The sequence below is a fragment of the Papio anubis genome, chromosome 18, assembly GCF_008728515.1.
Source record: "Papio anubis isolate 15944 chromosome 18, Panubis1.0, whole genome shotgun sequence".
Lineage (NCBI taxonomy): Eukaryota > Metazoa > Chordata > Mammalia > Primates > Cercopithecidae > Papio > Papio anubis.
In genome coordinates, this window is record NC_044993.1 from 68,575,672 (window position 1) to 68,598,048 (window position 22,377).

Genomic DNA, 22,377 nt, shown 5'->3' on the forward strand with positions numbered 1-22,377 from the left:
TAGCAGTGAGGATGGGCCACGTGCATTAAGCACCTGAGACCGTCTACCTATTCCCCTGGGGCCCTTGAGATGCAATGCTCTCAGGACCCTTCTCCACCTACACCTGGTCATTTCCCTGAGGCAGAAGAAAAGCCCAGTCCCCACTCCATCCACCCACCCCCAGCCTTCTCTAGCCCAATTCAAAACTCTACTCCATCCCCATCAAAGCTGCCAATTTTAGTTCCTATTTTCTTTTCTTATTGCTAGCTTTGACCTCTTACTGGGTGATCACTAATAAACCTAAATAAACTACTCCCTCCAAAAAAAAAAAAAAAAAAGTTGCAAACTTTCCAAGTTCAAAACGGGATTATAAATTATTCCATCTTGGCAAACACAGTCCCTTCCCTAGGCAACGTGAAGTGTTGGCAGAAGCTTAAAAGAGGCATTCATTTCCTCCTCTCTTTGCATCTGTGGTTTAGATGTGCAAAAAAATATGGTTCAGCATTTTTACTGGAACGCAGATTTATCCACACTCCTGCCCCCACTTGTCTCTCCAGCAAAAGACGAGGTCAATCAATCACGCATTATATCAGTTGCATTCACCTCTTGTCAATTTCAATATTGGTGCTGATTGAGGAATTCATGGAAAACAGACAAGGCCACTGCTCGAGTGCAGAGTCACGGGTGGTCATAACAAACAGCCTATTAAATGGGACTCGGCTCACCTTTTCTCCCTAAGCAGAGGCTGCAAAATTCAGGGAGAAGCTGAAACTTACACAGATAATGGGATGGAGTGATGAAGAACCTTCCGGCAAATTCTGTAATGACCATGTCACTTTGGCACACAAGGGACACCCACAGCCCATTAGGCGGCTGATCTAGGTCATTTAAGGGGGAGAAAGCCATGTCACTCTTTGAGAGCAATGTTCCCTGAATTATTCTGTTTCTTCCTCATTCACCTTCTCATTACTAATTGTTGTTAAGCACTCTTCGCTCAAAGTGCAGGTTTCATGTCCCAAGAGATACACTAAGGGTGGAGTGAGATTTCAATCCAATACGTTAGGGAAGTATTTTACATCCTCTCCGCCTGGACAATGGACATTATAAGTACACGCGTAAATAGTAAAGGCTCTGAGAAGTCCTGCAGAAAAAGTAATCAGTGCAGCCTAGAGGGCAGCAGCTTCACATTCGGAGTGAGTCACTTCTAACTTTTAATCCTGGCCTTGCCACTTTCCAGTGTGTAACCCTGCAGGGCGGTGGTAAGACCTGAAGGAGAAAAAAAGCACATAAAGCATAGTGCCTGGCCCCTGGTAAGCACGTAATACATATTTGCCACAATCATAATTATTCACGTTGAACCTGGCATTTACCAAAATACATTTGATCGTTCTGTTCTTCTTTTCTGTGAACACCCATTACGTCCTAGGAAAGTGATTTTCCTCAAAACACTCGAGGGGAAAGACTGCAGTAAGTGGTTTTGTTTTCATTTGACCAACAGTTAGATGAGCCACATTCTGAGCCAGGCACTGTTCTGGGTGCTTTATACACATTAGTCCATTTAATCCTCATGACCACTCGATGAGGTAGGAATCACTATGATGAATATGCACATTTACACATGAGGCACATTTATATGTGAAGCATCCTGCCCAAGGTCACACAGCTAGTGAGCAGCTGGCCCCAAAGTCTCTAGCCCGTATCTTTTATGTGGAGGCCAAAAAGTCCAACCCCTGAGAACTTCCTGAAGCTATTTTCCTGTGACCCACTGGCTCTTCTCTCAAAACTATCATAAAATGTCATTTTCATCTGCTATTCCTTCCGCTCAAAAACCTAGAATGCCTCCTCATCACCTCTGGAGTCAAATTCCAATTTCTTCTGTTTCTAGGTTCTTAATATGCTCTATCTTGATTGTCCCTCTGCCTGGCCTACTCTTGCTCTACCTGGTAAACTCCTATGCATCCTTCAAAACCCAGCTTAAAACTTGCTACTTCTAGAAGGCCTCTCTGAACACTTCTGTCCGAGGTGGAGTTAGTGCCTTAACTTTTATCCTCTCTTTCAACGTTCAGAGAACCTCTATTGACTGACATCTTCCGGACTATATGCCCATTATACCCACAGTAGTGAGCTGAGATGACTCGCTGCTGCTGCTACTGCTGCTGCTACAAGCCTTGACTCCTCTTCCCACTTTCAGTCCAGGTAGGGAGTGAGCTGACTCCACGCTGACCTCTGCAAGAAGCCTGTACCCATGTATGGCCAATCAGAGCAATGCACCACCCTTGGCTACAGGAATTGCTAAGCAATGATCACATGACCCAGTCAAGGCCAGTAAGACTGAACCCCAAGACTCCTAATAGAGTAGCCTGGACACAAAGACTTATTTCTGTAGGACTTAGAGCTGGGAGCTAGGAAGCTGAAAGCCTGATGCCACTGGGACCACCCTGTGGAAAGGGACTTCTTGAGAGTGAAGCCAGTGTGGAAGAGAACGCAGAATAGGAAAAGAACAAAGAGAACAAACCTGAGTCCTGATGACACTGGTCGTCAAGCTCCTAGATCAAGCCTTACCTGAAGTAGTCCTATTGTTAGACATCTTAATTATGTCAACCAATAAATTCTCTTTTCTACTAAACAAAGTCGGAGTTGCAGTTCTGTCCCTTTAACCCCAGGAGCCCAGACTAGTACAATCTCTAGAGAATGGCTGAGGTCCTCTAATAAAAAACAATGTCTAACTCATTTTCCCAGTGCCTGATTCATAGTGTGAAACATCCTATAAACATGTGTTGCAATGAAATTCAACTTGTAAGTTTCAAAATGTTTTTTATGAGCACCTGCTCAATTGATCGTGGGGACTTACTATGCATTCCTATCCCCACTTCACAAACAGAGAAAGTGAGGCTCAGAAACTTTAAGCAGTTTCCTTCGAATATTCTATGTCTTTGATATAATTCTAATGTTTTGCCTACCATGCATGCAGTTGGTGCTTAATCACTGCCAATTAACCAGGCCTAACAGACCCAAATGTAGCTCCTGTGCTGCCATCCTGCTGCCTTGGGTTAGAGGAGACCCAGATGAGTTTTGGCAAAGAAAGTGGTGCCAACTCAGGTCTGAGTGGCTCTCATCTTTGTAAGCCATCTCACCCTCCTGGCAGACCCACAGTCCACCTTTTCCCCACACAGGTGGGCACCACTTATACATTCATGAATTTGAGATCTTGCCAGGCCCTCAAGGTTGCCCCCAACTCCTCCTGTTTTCCTACCAGTAAGTGAAGACTTGTCGGTTGTGTCTCCACAGCTTTGAAAATCCAGCCATTTCTCAGCAGTTGGAGTATGAAATTAGGCAGATGGAACATCCAGATAACGGACTGTGCCGCATCTGGAAACTGTGGCATCAACCAACAATCAGAGCTGGTCGCTTTATAGCATGTCAGCAAAGGAGAAAATTAATGACACTTTATTCTTGATGGCTAAATTCAACCCAGCAAAGCAGTAAGAGTGTGGACACTGGGGTCTGGAACTCAAATCCCACCTCTACCATTTATTCTCTGCGTGATTATAAAAGGAGACTTAAGCTTTGGATTTTCCTACCCATAAAATGGGTATAAATTATCTCCAGTAAATGTGTGGAAGATTCAGAGAAATAAACCACTGTGGCATATTGTAAGCACTCAATAAATTATCTGATATTTGCTCTTTAATTTCCTTAAACATAAAAAGATACCCAAAACCTTGCCAACTGAATCAGAACACAGGTTTTACAAATAATTAAATGAGGTCAGCACAATTTCATTGAAGCTGTCCAGGCAGCTTTAGTGATAAATGAAGCAACATTCTGCAAGTACATCTATTAGAACCTTAAATTAGTCAAACATAAGGTAGCATGCAAGGAGAGTACAGACCAGGAGGTGAATCCTGTTGCAAATCAGAATGCTATAGAAACGGCCACAGATTGCAAATCATAAATTCCACTTTCCAGAAGTTCCATTATATGTAGATACCAGAAGGCAAATAAAAGCATACTTAAAGATAGTGTTGGCAACATCTCTTTGGAAAAAAAAAAAAAAAAGGATGAAAATGGTATGATTTCATAGCACTAAACTCAAACAAGTGGTAATACATAGTATCAGCCCAAAAATTTTTTAAAGAGCTGAGTAACAGTTGAATAACAGCTGAAATGGAACTATTTGGACATTTTTTTAAAAATAAAAGATGTGGTACCCTTGATCACAGCATTAGAGACAATTTTCTCAATTCCTACTGAAGCCTCAGTGAACTCTTAGATGGCCTGAATGACAATACCACGTCTATATGAAGCCTGAAAAAAGTTCTGCAGGGCTTCTCAACCGGGGGTTGGGGGGTGATTTTGTTCTCCCAGGGGCATTTGGCAATGTCTGGAGACATTTTTGGTTGTCCCAGTTTGGGGAGATGAAGATGCTACTGACGTCCACTGAGTAGAGGACAGGGATGCTACAAACGCTCCCCCAGGCACAGGACAGACCCCACAGCAAAGAACGATCAGCCCCAAATGTCAGGAGCACCGAGACTGAGACACCCACGCTGGAGTTAGCCAGCCTGTTTTTTGGTTGCAAGAGCTTGAGGGAGCTTTTAGCCTCTCTGAGCCTTGGTTCTACCATCTGTCAAATAACGGAGAATCCCAGGACCTAACTTCCAGGTTGTTGAGAGATTATGAAGAGATATTAATCACCATCATCACTTCCATTCAACAGGCTCTTGTTATGCCTTGGGCACTGTGCCAACAGTCTGCATGTGCATTATTTGATTTAATGTCTGTAACAACCCTATCGGGGAGGCAGCACGGCTAAGGTCCCACCTGAAAGGGATGCAGGCTAGAGCCCCAGCAGCCTATGCCTTGACCTCTTCATCCTCGCTACCCACAGTGTGGTCTACAGGCCTGCAGCCTCAGCCTCACCTGGGAGCCTGCTAGGAATGCAGAATCTTGGGCCCTGTCCCAGGCCTACTGAGAGCAAATCTGCCTGTGAGCCAGATCTCCAAGTGATTTATGTGCCTGTTAGGGTTTTAGAAACAATTTGCTAAGGTCTACAGCTGACCCTTAAGTAAATACAAAATAAATATTAATTATTTGTATTGTCATCACTGTAGCTTATGGAGAGATCTACTAGGATAAAATTCAGACTCGGCATCATAACACGCATGGATGTGATAATGACTCACCCAAGGGCATAGGGTCTGCCCTGCCTTTTACAGAGTCTCTCTCCATACAGATAAAGACCTGGCTGTCAAATAGGAAGAGCCAGGACCCCACACCAGCTCTTCTGCTTCCTCAGTCCCTCCTCCTCCTGCAGCACCCTGTCCTCTCCAGTGGCTTATCTATTTCACACTACGGTGTAAATGACTCGGGGTTTGCGAGGCCTCTCCCAGGGATAGTTGCAAAGCTCAAGCCATGCTTTCTGCCACTGTTTGATGAAAGAATCGAGATCTTTATTGCCAAACCTCAACTGATGCGCAGTGCCATTTCAGTGCATAGAAAGGTGACATCACAAAGCATTCTTTATCTCTTTAAAATTTCCTACCTTATTATACAAGTCATGCATGAGTACATCCTCAGGATAAAATATTCAAGTTATACACAAGTGCATAGGGTACAAAGCAAAAGTCCCTTTCATCAGAGAGGCGCTGAAGGTTTCAAAGCAGAGACTCCTGACTTTGGATCTCAGCTCCATCCCTTACTAGATGTGTGTCTTTGGACAACTTACTTAACCTCTCTGTGACTCAGTTTCCTCATCCGTACCTCCAATATCTGTTTAAGGATTAAATGTAATAAGGCCTTTAAAATGCTTAGCTTTGAGCCTGCACACAATGGGAATTAGCAATGTTTTCACACCCTACTCTTGTCCCCAAAGGTAAGTCCTATTCGCAGCTTGGCATGAAGACTTGGAGACCCTCTGCTATGCATTTACTTATATAGGTACCCAACAAGCACAAGTGCACATTTAGTATAAAGATGATCACACTAGACCTTAGTTCTACAGCTCGCTTGCTTTAGAGTTCACCTGAGTTGTGGGGATATTTTAATGCCCATCACACAGATGTATCTCTTGTTCTAACAGCTCTGTACGTCTATCCTTGGGATAGAGGCACAATGACACATTGAAAAATTCCCCCATTGTGGACATTTAAGTTTCCACCATCTACCCACTGAAAGTCGACCGTACGTGCAAAGGCAGCCAAGCTCGAGCATGTCAGACGGAGGAAGCTGAGCAGCCAGGAAGTGGAGCCAGGCGGAGGATGCTGTCATCAGAGCCTCTGCCAAGGACGGGAAGGATGACGACAATCTGGGGCACACTCAAAATAAATAATTGTCCTTAACCCTCTCAAAATTGGGAAGCACATCCTTAGTCACCGGCTTCCTGTCACAGCTGGGTGCTGTGCCCTCACACCGCCCACTGCAAGGCTGTGCCCAGGCTCCCAGGTTCACAGCCAACAAGGGCACCTGCCCGGGATGATTCCTCTGCCCCAAGTGCTTTCCTCCAGCAAAGGGGCCAAATACAAGCAGTTAGTTACTCTGGCCATAAAGGACCTAAAAAATGACCCAGAAGAGCTGTTTCGTGACTTGGGTAGTATCAAAACCTTGAAATCTTACCCAGAATGCTAATCTATAAAGCAGATCAAAGGGAGGGCCCTGGTGGAACCAAGCTGGTGTTCAAACGGGGAGATAAAGAGCCTCATCTTTTCCCCTGAGACTCCCAGGGTCCTCCAGAATACAGGTGACAACCCACTAATCTATCTGGTCCAATTGGTTTCTCAGATTTGGTGGCTGGAGATCATGGAGAGGAAGTTACTCACCAAAGAACCACAGTGATTAAGTAGCAGAGTCCAGGGAAGGACTCTGGTCCCCTCACCCCTGACTCCCAGGCTACCGCACTTTCTGTGAACTTCTACAGCATGTGCTTATTTAGACTAAGGTGTGAATGACTGTGTCATTCAGAGATGATTATGTCTTCAGAGACACTTTCCATTAGAGCCACAGCTCTCCACCCCAGGTAGGTACGGCCCAAGTGTAACTCACACGATAAACAACTCAGAATTTCCTGGGCTGGCGGTGTGTTTCTCTGAGAGGTCCGAATGTGGAAAGATAAAATAACAACCGAGAAAAAAACTATAAAAACTGCTTTTATATTTTAAAAATGAACTGAAAATGAAACCAAATAAGAAATTCACCTGAACTTTTATGATTAAATTTTGGACTTCAATTCAATGTGGTCCTTGTCTAAGCGCCTTGAGACGAAGCACCCGCGTGACCCTGGCCCCGGCTCCTGACAGCATGAGGTCCGTCTCTTCTGCTGTTGATACATTAGGTTGGCGCAGAAGTTGCTGCAGTGTTTGCCATGACTTTTAATGCCAAAAACCGCAATTACTTTTGTGCCAACCTAATACGTTGGGGGAAAACTGTGAGGGGTCCTGAGCCCAAGAAATGACTTCTTAATGCAAAGATTATTGGCAGCAGAGTAAGTGAAAGGTTTTCAGTGGACGAAAGGTCATCCCAAGTCCTTGAAATCTCTGTGTATGCAGTCTACTCTGCCTAATCCATAATCACAAAAAGAGCATTTATTGTGCAAACATTTATGAAGTACCTACTGTATGCCCAGCACTATGCTAATCACTTTATAAGGATGAGAGGGGCATTAGCATTACCTCCCATTTTACAGATGACAAAACTGAGGCTGAGGAAACATAAGTCATGGGAATATCCGAGTCCATCGGTGATAGGAACAGGATCCAGAAACTCTTCCTCTCCAGCAGTGTGACCAACCATCCCAGTTTACCCAGGGCCGTTCTCGTGTTAACACGGAAAGTAACACATCCCAGGAAGCCTGCATTCCCAGGTATAACTGGGACAACTGGCTGCCGTAGCGGAGGGTCTGCTGAGGCTATTCAGAGAACAAAAATAGTTAATAGTTAATACTGACGCTTAAGCTCCTGGAGTGTTGGAACGGAGGCTAACTCCCCGATCCTGGGTGGGCTGTGTGGAGTGGAAACGAGGATCGCAAGTCTGGATGCAGGTGTTGGAGAATGAGGGTCCGACTGGGTGGCCAGCAGAGGCAGCACATCTCTGACACACCCCTTTGAGTTGTTTGGACGGGGGTGACCCAACAGTCCCACACCCCAGGAGCTCCCTCAATCCCAGATAAACCAGAACAGCTGATGACCCTACTTCCCAATGAGAAGCTGTTGCTGAATATTCCAGAAAACGTACACACCTTTGACAACTGCAGGCTCCGTATGTCTGTCTACTTATTTGCTTTCTATTCACCCCCCGCCCTTTTCCCTCAAACTGGCAGGCAGTGCAATGCTGTGCTGTTGTCTTGCTCTCTCCATGAACAACTACAGAAAGAAAAAACTAAAATGGAAAAGGTCATTGTGCTTTAAAAGGAGCCTTTAAAAAAATAAAAGAAAGAAAAGAAAATTACCTGAATAGGCTCCTATTAGTGGGAAGGAAGAAAAGGTTTCAGATGGAAAACTGTTCTCAAGAGAAAGCACATGTTGACCCCGTGATTGTGTTTTACACTTGTGCTGAAAATGTTCTCGCAATGCTTCAGAAGGCTTTTTTGCATATTTATTTTCCATACCCTGATGAGAGGTACAGTTCGGAGCACTTGTTGACAAGTGTGGAGACAGACGTTCTGCCTTACAGGCTCCCTCTCTCCTGGGCTGCACGCCTTCCCCTGGGACCTCTAGATTCACATTCAACTTCTGTCTCTGCCTCCGCCTCCTCTCTCTCTCTCTCCCCCGCCCCAATCTCTTCTCTTCTCTTTCTCTTCCCTTTCCTTTCCTTCCTTTCCCTCCTCCTCCCTCTCCTCCCTCCTTCTTCCTCCCCGCCCACATCCATACCAGCCTTTGACCTACTCCTTCTCACCAAGCTCACTCAAGCTCAGCCTTTGCACTTTCTGTTCCCTCTGCTCAAACACCTTTCCCTTTGTGATTTGCCTGGTCAACTCCTTCTCACCCCTTGTGTCTCAGCTTACATGACCCCATCTCAAGGGGACTTTATTGAACTCCCCATGAAAAATAGTTCCACTCTCCGACAACCCCTCCACATTCTGCAGCTTCCTTCAAAGCACTGACCCTACTCCTTGTAGCCCCTTCCTGGACATATTTGCTGTGCGTGGGGGAGGCAGACGCCACGTCTGTCTCTTTGCACTTGTATCTCCAAGGCCTATCCCCATGCCTGGCAGATATACAGCAGGTGCTCAACCAGTGCTTTCAACTGCATGACTAAGCCAATGACTCCCACACACTTGACTGACAACTCTCTGGATGGTTTCTGATTCCTCGGTTTGGGCTCCCCCAGAAGTGGATCCTGAGATGAAGATTCAAGCGCAGGTAGTTTATTTAGGAGGTGAGCCCTTGAGTGTGGAAGAGACTTGGAGAAGGGAGGAAAGCCGATGCAGGGTGTGCTATGAAGAGACTGCCAATGCAGGCAACAGGGGCCCCATCCTAGGGGCCACTCGGAGATGACGCAGCACCTGTTCCCCCTGCCATGGGGCAACATCACCGGCTAAGGCTGCTACTAGGGACTTTATCTCTGACACCTCTGGTCTGCCCCAAGCTTGGAAGGAAAGAAAGTCCTCAGCAGAGAGTCATGGGTGCTGCCAAAGGACCCCACTAGAATGGACCAAGACGATGAGTACCAAGGGGACAAGAACGGATGGTACCCGCAGCATCTGCCACACCTGGTGACCACAGCCAGCAACTGCACCAGCGTCCTGGCAGCCCTTATCCTGCTGAAAATGTCTCCCGGCAACACTGTGTGGGCCACCCCTTCCTTCTTCAACTGTCTCCCCTCCTGCCTTTTCCGACTCTCCCACTGCCCTGTGTGCTAATCCCTGGCCTCCATCCCTAACCCTTCTCCTGTTCTCCTCAGTGAGCAGCGTCCCCACCCACCGCCCCTTCCCCTGGGAAACACAACAGCAGGTGAATCCCAGCCTCGGGATCCCCTCACCTGAGCTCCTGTCCCAACAGACAACCACCTGCTGGAATAACGGCAACAGTCACAACTGAGGGTAGGACTCAGCAGTACTGGGGTGTCAGAGTTACGTGCATGCTCTCAGAATGCACCGCCTGGGCTCCAGCATGGCCTCCAGCCCTCACTACCTGTGAACTTGGACAGATTACTAACCTACTTTTTTTTCTTTTGAGACAGAGTCACGCTCTGTCACCCAGGCTGGAATGCAATGGCACAATTTCAGCTCACATCAACCTCTGCCTCCCAGGTTCAAGCGATTCTTCTGCCTCAGCCTCCCAAATAGCTTGAACTACAGGCGCCCACCACCACGCCCGGCTAATTTTTGGGTTTTTTTTTTAGCAGAGACAGAGTTTTGCCACGTTGGCCAGGCTGGTCTCAAACTCCTGATCTCAAGTGATCTACCCATCTCAGCCTCCCAAAGTGCTGGGATTACAGGCATGTGCCACCACACACGGCCAGATTACTAACGATCTTAAAACTGCTGATAAAGAAAGTCTTATCGCAAAGGGCACTTATGAGTCTTCAGCTAGTTTAACACCAGTACATTAAAGTGCTAAGCACGGCGCGGGGATGAGCAAACCGCAGCGGGCAGGCCAAATCCAGCCCACCACCACCAAAGATGTTTCCCATTTGGTTCTCCACAGATAACATTTGGTAACCCCCGGCACGGTGCCTGGCACATCATTGGTGTTTCATAAATACTGGATATGACAACATTAGTGTTAGCGTCCGCGTTAGTATCAGTGTCCATATTCACACAGAATGTGGGACTCGTTACCCCATTTTCCAGATGAGAGATCTCCATGTACATACCTCACAGTCCTCTCCTTCCCCTGTTCCCTGGCCCTCCCCATAGAACACCCCCGACTTATCAACGTCACTATCCCAGACTCTCAGGCTGGGATCCTCAGAGCCCTCCAGGATGCCATTTCCTCCCACAAGCCCTGGAGATTCAGCCTCCATGCCCCTTGGCTGTAGCCACACTTGCCTTTCCAACCTCACTGTCCTCTTCATTCCCCATCCCTGGACCAGTTTTCCCCATGGTGGGTTCCCTAGAATGTCGATCCCTGGAAAAGAGTTTCCATGGTCAATTGATTTTAGAAAATATCACATGTCATCTGCCCCTCTCCAAGAGTCACAATAACCATTAAAGTGCTAAAGGCTCTGAGAAGTCCCACAAAGAGATCTGTTTAACTCTATGTAACCCAGCATTCAGCAAACCCGCACAGCATTTTTTGTTTCTTTTGTCACTTAAAATCTGTTTCTACCACGGGACGCAGATTGGGAGCTACTGCCTGTGTCTGGCACAATGGTTGCCTCTCTGGAATCCCAGACAGACCAGTCTCTCTTCCCTTTCACCTATCCCAGGAATTTATAAACATTTTCTATAGAAGGCTGGATAGTAAATACATTAAGCCTTGTGGGCCAAGTGGCAAAACTGAGTATATTATACAGGTACTTACATGGTAAGACAGAAAACAAATTTCTATCAACATTTTATTGGTAGAATTCAAAACTTCATTTGTGGGCACAGAAATTTGAATTTTATGTCGTTTTCACACCTCACAAAACAGCCTTCTTCTTTTCATGCTTTTAGTCAATTCTTTAATAACAAAAAAAAAAAAAGTAAAAAAACACAGATAAATCACATCTTCTAAAACCCAGCTCTGATCACCTCTGCGTTAAAACATGTTCAAAGACTACCCTCTCTCCCTAGCGGACAAAGTCCAAGCTCATCCCCCAACCATTCAAAACCCTATCAGCCAGACCTGCTGTCCATCTATAATTCCACCCCACTCTCCCCTTCCATTCCCTGTGATACATCCAGATAAAACTGCTCCCTGCTCCCATATACATTCATCCTTTTCTGTTCTTGTGTCTTTTCTCAAAGGGCTCCCTCCTCCTGGAATTCCTCTCCACAATCTCCACACATCCAAACTTAAGGACTAACTCAAGGGCCACCTCCTCCAGGAAGCTTTCCCTGATCTCCTCAGGGAGAGCTTCTATCTCCTTCCTCCAAACTTCCAGGCCTCTTTATCTCAATATCACATACAGCACTTGTATTAGTTCATTCTTGCACTGCTATAAAGAACTACCTGAAACTGACGAGCCAGGTACAATGGCTCACGCCTATAATTCCAGCACTTTGGGAGGCCAAGGTGGATGGATCACCCAAGCTCAGGAATTCAAGACTAGCCTGGCAAAACATGGTGAAACCCTGTCTCTACAAAAATACAAAAATTAGCCTGGCTAATACAAAAATTAGCCAGGTGTGGTAGTAGGTGCCTGTAATCCCAGCTACTCCGGAGGCTGAGGCAGGAGAATCGCTTGAACCCGGAAGGTGGAGGTTGCAGTGAGCTGACATCGCACCACTGTACTCCAGCCTAGGTGACAGGAGTGAGACTCCATCTCAAACTGGGTAATGTATAAAGAAAAGAAGTTTGGCCAGGCACAGTGGCTCACACCTATAATCCCAAAATTTTGAGAGGCCAAGGCAGGTGGATCACTTGAGGTCAGGAGTTCAAGACCAGCCTGACCAATATGATGAAACCCCATCTCCACTAAAAATATAAAAATTAGCCAGGTGTGGTAGTAGGTGACTGTAATCCCAACTACTCGGCAGGCTAAGACAGGAGAATCACTTGAACCCAGGAGGCGGAGATTGCAGTGAGCCGAGATAGCGCCACTGCACTCCAGCCTGGGCAAAAGAGAGAGACTCTATCTGAAAGAAAAAAAAGAAAAGAAGTTTAATTGACTCACAGTTCTGCAGGCTATACAGGAAGTAGCACTGAGAAGGCCTCACGAAACTTACAATTGGGATGGAAGGCGAAGGAGAAACAGGCACTTCTTACATGGCCGGAAGAAGAGGAAGCGAAAGTGAAGGGAGAGGTTGCTACACACTTTTAAACAACCAGATGTGGGAACTCACTCATTATCACAAGAAGAGCAAGGGGGAAATCCACCAGGGAAATCCCATGATCCAATCACCTCCAACATCGGGGATTATAATTCGACATGAAATTTGGGTGGGGACACAAATCCAAACCACACCAGCACTGGCCCCCATCTACCTAAAACTGGGGTCTATATCTTTCTGACCCAGTAACATGACATCTAGAAGCTGTGAAAACAAGCTCCCATGAGGAACGCTGCAGCAGCTGTGTGTCTCAATGGGCGACGGTTCTGCTGAGAAAATCCATTTCACGTCCTCCTCCTCCCCATTCCATCCTTTCCACACTGCCTCCTGTGGGTCGCCACCAGTCCATTCCACATCCTCCACCTCCCCACTCCATCCTTTCCACACTGCCTCCTGTGGGTCGCCACCAGTCCATTCCACATCCTCCACCTCCCCACTCCATCCTTTCCACACTGCCTCCTGTGGGTCACCACCAGTCCATTCCACATCCTCCTCCTCCCCACTCCATCCTTTCCACACTGCCTCCTGTTGGTCCGCACCAGTTTCAGAAGTGAGAAGAGCTGATATCAAGATGTGAAAGCTATCTCTTTAAATTCCGAAAGAACTTGGAGGTTGAGATGGAGAAGATGAGCCAGAAGTTAGCCTGTGTCTGGAAAGGTCCTCACCTGGTGGCTCTTCTCCCCATCTTCAGAAGAACAAGAGAAGCTAAAGTCATGCTAACATGCAGAGTGTGTTTTGATTCAAAAAGGATCATGAGATGGTATTGTGCGGGTCAACGCGACCCAGCGTGAACAATGTTCTCATTTACCAATCTCATCTCCTTATTTGCAATCAAACTAATAACGGTTTATCTCAATCTCAGGGGAAACGAACCACATAGATATGCAACAGCCTTGGAAGAAACAGCTCCTTGCAAAGCCGATTCTGTTCTGATGGACAGGATTGGAGAAAGCTGCCACCATAGTAGAGAGACCTCAGCCCCGTTCCCCACAGGCGCAGTCAGCATCACCTTCACGGCTAAACCACCCCCATTCCCAGCAGAAGTGTGGGCCGACCTGTGGGCCACAGATGGAGGAATCAGAGTCTTAGAGGCTGAGCATTTCTTTTTTTTTTTTTTTTTTTTTTTCTTATTTACTTATTTATTTTTAACGGTCAAATAAAAATTGTACATATTTGAGACTGAGTCATTTCCATCTTCTCTGTTCTATTCACACACCCAATACACAGACCTCACTCCCACCACCATCTTTATGTAGGAACAAGGGGACAGGTAATGAAGAGAACTTCACTGGGTTCACCCATGTGGATGGACTCCGGGAAGATTGAGATCAGGTTCTGCAATTTGTTGCAGTGGACCCACGAAACCCTTCCGAGACAGAACATCATCCCAGCCGGCCTCGGCTGCCTCCTGCCTAAGGCATAAGATCTTGGCCTAACCTCCCTTCAAAGGCAGTTCAAGAATGCCTTCACGATCCTTCATCTTAGGGCTTGTCAGACCCACTGGCCTGCAGAGGAAATAGACGAAGCTGGCATGGATATCTTTCCTTTTGCTCTCACAAAATCATAAGCATCTTGGCTGGGCGCGGTGGCTCAAGCCTGTAATCCCAGCACTTTGGGAGGCCGAGACGGGCGGATCACGAGGTCAGGAGATCGAGACCATCCTGGCTAACGCAGTGAAACCCCGTCTCTACTAAAAAATACAAAAAAAAAAACTAGCCGGGCGAGGTGGTGGGTGCCTGTAGTCCCAGCTACTCGGGAGGCTGAGGCAGGAGAATAACGTCAACCCGGGAGGCGGAGCTTGCAGTGAGCTGAGATCCGGCCACTGCACTCCAGCCTGGGCGACAGAGTGAGACTCCATCTCAAAAAAAAAAAAAAAAATCATAAGCATCTTAAAAGAGGTTTCCCCCACTTATGAGGACAGCTCTCTGGGCCACTTCAACCATTAAAACGTGGCGTGAAAAAAAAAGCCACACTGCTGGGTTGAAGGTAGGAAGGAAAGATTGCTAGTCACAAACCTCCCGTTTACTCGGAAGGGCGTTGCAGAGGCCAAGTAACCATGGATTAAACACAGGAGAAGTTTCTCTCTCCCTCAGGCGGGAGCATGGGTATCTGCAGCCCAGGGCCAAGGTGTCCCAGGGCCCAGGGACCATCTCTGGAAACCCCGGCCACCCTCACCACACATCCAGCAGGGCTCATTACCAGCCTTCATTCCCTCAAAATGTGGGAAAAGGAGAAGTGCATGAATTGCCCCTGCACCGCTCAGAAATGTACACATCACCAGCTCACACGTCCCAGACGAGGATTTAGCTCATAAGCACTCGCTACAAGGGAGGCAGATACAGCAGTCTGCTAGGGCTGCCATAACCAAATGTCACAGGTGGGGTGGCTGAAGCAATAGAGATTTGTTTTGCACACTCCTGGAGGCTGGAAGTCCAAGATCAAAGTGTTGGCAGGATGGGTTTCTCCTGAGGCCTCTCCTGGACTTGCAGGTACCCATCTTCTCCCTGTATCCTCACAGGGTCTTCCCTCTGTTCTCCAGGACCCCTGGCATCGCTCTGTGCACCCCATCTTCCCTTCTTATCAGAACACCAGTCAGATTGCACAGTCCCCTCTTAAGGGACTCATTTTAACCTAACGCCCTCTTTAAAACCACATTCTGGCCGGGCATGGTGGCTCACGCTTGTAATCCCAATACTTTGGGAGGCCAAGGTGGACAGATCACCTGAGGTCACGAGTTCAAGATCAGCCTCACCAATACGGCAAAACCCCATCTCTACTAAAACTACAAAAATTAGCCAGGCGTGGTGGCACACCTGCAGTCCCAGCTACTCGGGAGGCTGAGGGAGGAGAATCGCTTGAACCTGGGAGGCAGAAGTTGCAGTGAACTAAGATCACACCGCCACTCTCCAGCCTGTAGAAAGAGCAACATTCCGTCTAAAAAAAAAAAAAAAAAAAAAAAAAATCCTGCGGTCCTGGGGGTTAGGGCTTCAACGTGTGAATTTGGGAAGTGGACATCACTCAGTTCATAACAACAGGGACACATAGTCTTGATCCTGGGGAGTCATGTGCCTGCTAAAAATTGGGGGATGGTGGGTGGAACTGCTGACAATGAGGAAAGGAAGAGGCCGGATGCGGTGGCTCACACCTATAATCCCAGCACTCTGGGAGGCCAAGGTGGGAGAATCATTAGAGTCTAGGTATTCAAGATGAGCCTGGGCACCACAGAGACTGTCTCTACAAAACATAAAAAAAAAAAAAAAAAAAATAGCTGGGTGAAGTAGCACATACCTGTGACCCCAGCTACGTGGGAGGATGAGGCAGGAGGATCACTCCAGACCAGGAATTAGAGGCTACGCTGAGCTGAGATGACACTGCTGCATTCCATTCTGGGTGACAGAGTGAGACCCTGTCTGACATAAAATAATAATAATATTTTAAAAAGCCAAAAAACAAAAAGAGGAGGAGGCTGGATCAGGGGAACAATTAACTATCTTTGCCCTAGACAGTGTCCTATCCTGGTTCGTAGCATCCACAGCTCATAGCATCTGGCACCAGGGAGGAAGTCAAACAGCTGAAGGTCTAAAGAAGGGAAGAGAACACAAAACTCATGGAGATGCCGCCTAGATCTCATGCTTGGGGGCTCGTCTGGTGTAAGTCTGCTGTGCTTTCAATGCCAAGAACACAGCTGGCCCATCATTGGGTCCTACAGAACAGAAGCCTGTGGGGTGTTAGGAGAGAATTTTCCAGAGTAGGCAGGAGTAAGCTTTGCAACTCCAAAAAGAGACTGAACATGCACAAGAGCAGGTATTTCTGTCCAGTTTGTTCCCTGATGCATTCTGTCATGGAGAATGGTGCCCAGCACGTAGTAGGTACTCAATAAATGGAATGGACGCAGACAAGGAAGCTCAGAGGAGGAACTTCGTCTCCATCCAGGGCAGTACTGGCAGGAAACCACTCTTTTTTTTTTTGAGACGGAGTCTGGCTCTGTCGCCCAGGCTGGAGTGCAGTGGCCGGATCTCAGCTCACTGCAAGCTCCGCCTCCCAGGTTTACGCCATTCTCCTGCCTCAGCCTCCTGAGTAGCTGGGACTACAGGCGCCCGCCACCTCGCCCGGCTAGTTTTTTGTATTTTTTAGTAGAGACGGGGTTTCACTGGGTTAGCCAGGATGGTCTCGATCTGCTGACCTCCTGATCCGCCCGTCTCGGCCTCCCAAAGTGCTGGGATTACAGGCTTGAGCCACCGCGCCCGGCGGAAACCACTCTTAAGTCATCCCTCCCCACGACCCCATCATGCTGTGTTTTCCTAACATTCTCAGCCATCTATAGGTTGGTGCAAAAGTAATTGGGGTTTTTGTCACTAAAAGTAATGGCAAAACCACAATTACTTTTGCACCAACCTAATATATTTCATTATTTTAAATGACAGCATCTAGAAGCAGGGCCTGCGTTCCTAATGAGTAGGGCAGGTGAGTTATACGGGAAGGGAAAAGGTGGCTTCAGCCACACAAAGGATCCTGACTGAGACCCACCTTTGAAAGCAGGTGTGCTTTGGAAATATGTTTAGTGTTTATAAATGGCCCAGAAGCAGGTTCACCCAGCACAGCAGAGGAAGCAACTCGGCCGGTGCTCAGGAGCGTGTGGGGCATGATGCTGAGCTCTCCCATGCCTGCTTCCTCACTGTAAAGTGGGAGGATCGCAGCATGTACCACAGAGAATGTCCTCAGCATTAAATGAGGTGACGCCTGAAAGCATCAAAGCGCAGTGCCTGACACTGAGCAGGTCCTCTGCAAATGCCAGCGACTGGGAGAAGTCTGTGTCTGTCAGTGCTGGTCCCCGGCTATTCCAAGGGCCTTAGAGACGTCATGAGGATGAAGATGGCTAGGGGACAGGTAGAAATGTTGTTCATTTTACATTTTAACAGACTGTGGGACAGGCGCGGTGGCTCGTGCCTGTAATGCCAGCACTTTGGGAGACGAAGGTGAGTAGATCATTTGAGGTCAGGAGTTCAAGGCCAGCCCGGCCAGCACGGGAAAACCCAGTCTCTACTAAAAATACAAAAATGAGCCAGGCATGGCGGCACATGCCTGTAATCCCTGCTACTTGGGAGGCTGAGACAGGAGAACTGTTTGAAGCCGGGGGCAGAGGCTGCAGTGAGCCAAGATGGTGCCATTGTACTCCAGCCTGGGCAACAGAGAAAGACTCGTCTCAAAACAAACAAACAAAACTGCTGTGGTCTTCATTTCTTCAATGCTTTTGAAAATAATGCCAAGAGCATGAGCTAAAGTTAGAATATAAGAATTGAGGAGAGAGACCCACAGAAACCTCCTAACTCATATCACATAAAAAGCGGGATGCACTGCCAGAGGGGGGCCTCTCTCGACAACAGCCAGCCATGCTTGAAGGCCTCAGAATAAACAAGGAGACCCCAGAAGACCCTGGGTTAGAGTTAAAGGGAAAAAATCAACGCTGAGGACCCTGCACAGAGAGGTCACCATGAAACCATGTCACTAAAGGCCAGCCCTTCCTGCCCCCTGAAAAGCCAGAATTTTTTAAAAGGATGGCCTTTGAGCTTTTGTTTCTTAAAGAGCTTGGAAATGTGCATAACAGCAACAGTTTTAAGAAACCATGTACTGCAGCTTGTTAAATCATTGGAAATAAAATCTAAGCAAGAGTTGCAGAATTAGATTACCCAATATGAAGGAAACATACTTTCATCTCAAGTTCCTCTAAATAGATGTTATTTTCCCTTGCTGTAAAGGTAGGCTATTTTCCTTATTATTCTTTACTCAAGAAAAACAAGGAAGTGGGAGGGCGGGAGACGAAAACCCACATCAGTTAGGTGCCCCAACGTTGCAGAGCAATTCTAATCAGCATTAACATTGCAGTAGCCCAGGAAAAAGAACTGGGAGCTTTTCATCGTACAGGAACAAAACTGAGAGATGAAAATGCAGTCGCAAGCGTAAAAAAAGTTATTATGAAATCTGTTCAAGCCTCATGCTTCTCCAATGATTCAAGATAATCACATGAGCAGCTTCAAACATTATGCATTGACATCATTCAAACAGATAGCTCCCAGAGGTTGGATATGAGATCAGGGAATTACCATTCATCATACGTTTATGACAAATCTAATGGCCTGAACTGATTTGTGACTGGTTAAAGCTCATGTGGGTCTCTCCAACTATGGCTACCTTGCTACTTAATGATCCTCCTTGCTTAAGAAGAACCCCCGTGGAACCCATAACGTCTCATTGGAATAAGGAACGGGAAACTCCTCACAACCCAAGGTCAAGTGCCTAAGGTGTGGATCTTCTCAACGTCCAGAGTCCTGTCATTCAAACAGCAAATACAGAACCCTCCTCTTGCTGGAGGTTAACTCCAGCAAACAGACAGACAGACTCAGGTTAAAGAGTCTACTGTGCTACTTTCTGGATGTGGAACCGTGAGCAAGGCATCTCCCCTCCTTGTGCCCTGTCTCATTTTTAATATCAAGATTATAATGGCCTCTACTTCTTAGGGCAGTTATGAGGATTAAGTGAAATCATGTATATAAAGTACTGAGCACGATTCGTGGCACAGAGCAGGCATTTAATAAATGTTAGCTAGAACTGCTGTTACGCCCAGTACCGATAAGATAATGAAGTTAACAGTCTCCACGGGAAGGGTTTGTAAGAACATAATCCAAAGACAGTAATGGCGCCACTCTGGGCTCCTCCTTCCCCGTTACCCATGTGGCAGATAGAGTGGGAGCCCATATCCCCTCCAGCCAACTCGGCTGTCACCTGCAGCTTGGAGAGACAGTTCCCTCCCACATCAATGGGTCCCTTATTTAAGCACCTGTGTCTCTGCACCTAGGAGTTTCCTCCAGCCATAGGAATCTGCTCAGCCTGTGTTATGGGCAGGTCAGGAGTTGCAGACTGAGCAACCGCACCACTGGTATCTAATACTGAACACATAACATAACCACTTGTGTGCAGAAAGTGCCTTCCTTTAGGCTTGTAACTCCCTTCACATGAAAGATTAATGAGGGAAATCGCTGTATTCTGCATAAAAACTAGATCAAATTTATACACAAAATCATTTGTCTAAAAATTTAAGTTTTCAAATAAAAATTAAAATGCATTTCTGACATGCAAAATAAATTTTAAAAATTTTACAAAATCACCTTATGTCAGCACCACCTTTGTTTTTCTGTACTAAGTCAACAGAAACTGTGCTACTTTATTAAAACAGAGTTTTATTTCACATGTGTATTTTTGTCTCTCCATCATTTCCATGTCTGACCACTGCTACTACTATGTCTTATCATAACATTCCATTCATACTTAAAAGCAAGCAAAGGGTGAAGTTCCATCCTTAACAACTAAACAGGCATTTTGGACAACACATTCTTGCCAATGAAACCTGGACAACATTTATCAAACATGATAGGAAAATTTATCACTCTGCATTATAAAAAGGACAGCCAGATATCAACTGTTACAGAAGTGAAATAGACGGAAAATTTTTAACAAGTTTTTCTTAAAGAGACTGCCAGAGGTCTGGAATAGCCTCCTGGTCAGTCATCTGGAAGCAATTCTTCACATAATTGATGAACTTGGCTTCCACTTTGGGAAGAAAACCACCTTTTTCTATATTTCCTTGCATTTTTGCTCTAACATCTTCTACAGAACTAGGTCCTTTTGGTGTTTTAGGAGGTTTTTCCCGTTTTTTGAAGGATTCTTGTCCTTTTGATCTTGGTGGTGTTGATGGTTTTGAGTCTTTTCCATTCTGATATGACTTGTGTGCATTTTTGGCTGGAGTGTCTCATATAGATTTCTTCATTGGTGCTTTTTCTTCAGTTTCCTCATTATCAAAATCATCATCATCATCATCATCAAAACCATCATCATCTTCATCATCATCTTCTTCATCATCATGACTAGCATCATCTTCGTCGGCAGCAAGTTTTACTTTCTTCTGTGGAACCTTGCTACCACTTCCAGGGGCAGCCTGTTTTCCAGATATACTTAAGAGTTGGTTTCACATCCTTGTCTTCATCTTGTGACTCTGCATCTTCCTCCATAGCTACAAAGTGCTGTCCACGAGCATGCACTGGCCCTGAACCGCACTTCAACTGTAAGATCACTGGTGGCATGATTTCAAAGCCCCCATTGGCTGCACAGGCATTTATAAAGTTGCCAGTATTACTTTAATTGGACTGCCTTCATAATTCATTGCCTCTGCTTCAACAACGTGCAATTCATCCTTTGCCCCAGCCCCTAAACCGACCATTCTTAAAGATAACTAGTACTCTTTTTCATCATTATCCACCCTGAAGTGATAACCTTTGTCAGCCTTGAGTTCACAACTGAAAAGATAGTTCTAGGGCCTCAGGGGGCTCATGCCCATGACCACCGAATCTTCCATTGGGTGGTAGCATGCACTTAGGTGGGAGAGAAGGCAGACAGACATAAATGACCACTGCTTAAGAGAACAGCCATGCAGGATGGAATCACACCAGGGAAAGCTCTTTTTATTTGTATTTACTTATTTATTAAGACAGGGTCTCACTCTGTCACCCAGGCTGGAGTGCGGTGGCACTATCTTGGCTCACTGCAACCTCCACCTCCTGGGTTCAAGCGATTCTCCTGTCTCAGCCTCCCAACTAGCTGGGACTACAGGTACACGGCACCGTGCCCAGCTAATTTTTGTATTTTTAGTAGAGACAGGGGTTTCACCAGGTTGACCAGGCTGGTTTCAAACTCCTGGCCTCACAAGATCCTCCCAACTCGGCCTCCCAAAGTGCTGGGATTACAGGTGTGAGCCACTGTCTGTGCCTGGACAGTACCACTTTTCTTAATGCCAGGATCTTTAGACTTTATGTGTTGGGCGGTGTGTGACATAGAGGGGACCTGTGGTTGCATAAGTGTTTGCTCATTTTTCAAGAGAATCTATGCTCCAAGTTGATCAACGTTAAATTTTGTGCATTCAGTGTGACACCTCCCAGAACGACCCTCAACCAGTGGGAAATGGGAACAGGCAGAGCTCCGGGAAGCGGTACTTAGGGATGTTCTGGGCCAGCCTCTGGAGTCCACCGGCAGGCCTGGGTGCCAGCTGCCCACAGCAGTAAGTAGCTCATTGAAAGACCCTTCATCTCTTTTCCACTCCCTCCCTGTGGGATCACCTCAAATAAATCTCTTGCATTCAAATCCATGTCTCGGAGTCTGCTTCTTGAAGAACCCAAACTACTGCAACCTAGATAAGGCCTCCTCCTCCTCAGCACCCTTTCAGCTTCTGAGGCGACCGTACTGTCCAGCATGACATCTTGGAAGGAGCCCAAGCAAGGGCGTTTCACAGATGGGGTTCAAAGCCCAACTCTGCCCTTACTAATTGTGTCATCGAGCCAAGCCCCATTGCTGGTCCACCATTTCCCCATCTTTAAAGCAGCACCTGCATTACAGGGATGCGATGAGGAGTCTGCCACAGAACCAGCTCAACCCTT

At 46.6% G+C, this 22,377-nt stretch overlaps 1 protein-coding gene and 1 pseudogene across 1 annotated transcript in view; both read right to left on the bottom strand.

The window, feature by feature from the left end:
- RBFOX1 (RNA binding fox-1 homolog 1) overlaps positions 1-22,377 on the bottom strand; it is a 2,483,424-nt gene that overhangs the window by 2,333,758 nt on the left and 127,289 nt on the right.
- Positions 18,053-21,480, bottom strand: LOC101021125 (annotated as a pseudogene).